Raw genomic sequence first — 1,852 nt, 5'->3', positions numbered from 1 at the left:
GACACGCGCGCTCGCCGAAAGCTTTGTTGTTATTAGGCACGGCCGTTACCCGACCGTTGCCCGCAGCGCGGAACAGAGCGCGCCAATTGTAACCGTGTTACGGGCCGTGACCCACCGATAAACGCATCGCGACGGGGGGGACGAGGACAGTTCGCCGGGGCCTCGCCCGGGGCCAGCCCGGGGTGGCCGCCCTGACCAAGCCCCTGATGGGTTAAGCTCTGATGGGATCAGCGGGACCGAATCCATCGCCCGCCCCGCCGGCGAATGAGCGCTGTGCGGCGCTGTGTGAGGAGCAGGGGGCGGGCGACAACCGGCTGCGACCCCCCTCCCCCCTATTCCCGTAATTCTTTTCCCCTTTGCCCGCGCGTTTCTAAGGGCCGCGGTGAGTCCGACAGAGACGCTGTTGAGCCTCCCTTCACTCACGACTCCTTACAAGAAGTACGCCACCCCGGCCGTTGGACGCCGGCGCCTTGTCCCGCTCCCGCCGGGCCGTGTAAGGGCGCACCTCAACCTCTCGTGACCTACATATTTTAGTTAAAATTCATCAGCGACGTTAACCGTCCTTTTCCTCTCGTCGTGCGCGCCGCAGAGCCTAAATTGGTTAACCTAATTTATTTTTCGTTTGGCGTAATCAAGGCGCTAAATATGAAAAATCAATGTGCGACGCGATCGTATCCGCCCCTCCCTACCACGCCCGCCACCGCCACCCCCTTTTCCCCTCTCTAGCCCCGTGCGATTATGTGGCCACGGAATTAGGTCAGGTTAGGATAGGTTGGATTACCCCCGCGCTCTACGGGTCGGGACGGGTCGGGACGGGTCGGGACAGGCCGGGGCGGACCCGTCCAGGCGAGGCCTGACACCTGCGCCTGTCTGACATTTCACCATGACAGTGGAGCTGGAAAACTCGTCCCCGCACCATCACGTTTTTGGCCCCCATCGCCCCAAAGCTATTTTTCCCGCGGTAATGCTATATAAACAACTTGGTCCATGGTGTGTCTTACTGCTGCCCAACCATTTTGAAGCTTCCCTCTGAACCCCTCTATAAATAGATAAATTTTAACTTGGTTTCAGACGCGCACTGTTGAATAAAATCTATCCCCTCTCCCTTCTCCCCTTTTGGTATGCCAATTTTCTAGCTTCTAGAACTTGTAATTACGTTGCAGCCATCAAATTACAGCTGTAATTGTAAAATTACAATGCGAAGAGATAGTGTTGAAAGTTAGCCAACCGCCGACCTGGTCAAATACTCGATGCAATTATACCAAGAGGGGGGACTATTTTTGATAAGTACAAAAACTGTGTTCTATCTTTTTAACGGTTCGTTATGTCATGTCTTTCTAACAAGTCTCATGGATGTCTTTTTGTCATTGAAGTCACGTGTTTGTGCAGTGCACTCGAAGAATCAAAGCGGGTGGCGCAGCCCCCCAGGCAGTAGAAGGTGATTGTGTTTCCATTAATAGCTCGAAGATTTCGAATTACGTTTAGAAAATAAATCTAAGAAATGCAGTGGTCCAGGTCCAAGGGGCAGTTTGTGATTTTAGATGGTTTGAAACGGTTAGGTGAATGATCAGGAAAAGTCTTTTATCAATAACTGTTTCTCTGGATGTCAGACCCTCACAGACTCCTGATACCATTACGTATACAGAAAACATTAATAGCAACATTGCAGCGTCGTCGTATCGCTCCTATTCTATCTTGGTTTGTAGTGGACGTAGCGGACACCTGGACATGGTTTTGCACTGGCTGTGACGTAATCCGCCGCCACTTCTCTCTTCGTGCCCAACTGCCCATAACCCATTGCATTCATTTGATGCCCCCCCCCTTCCTCCTCCTCCTCCTCCTCCTCCTCCTC

This window comes from Frankliniella occidentalis, unplaced genomic scaffold, assembly GCF_000697945.3.
Source record: "Frankliniella occidentalis isolate FOCC.00 unplaced genomic scaffold, Focc_3.1 Scaffold35, whole genome shotgun sequence".
NCBI classification, from domain to species: Eukaryota; Metazoa; Arthropoda; class Insecta; order Thysanoptera; family Thripidae; genus Frankliniella; species Frankliniella occidentalis.
The sequence above is the reverse complement of the archived record's forward strand: the minus strand, read 5'-3'. Positions refer to the sequence as shown.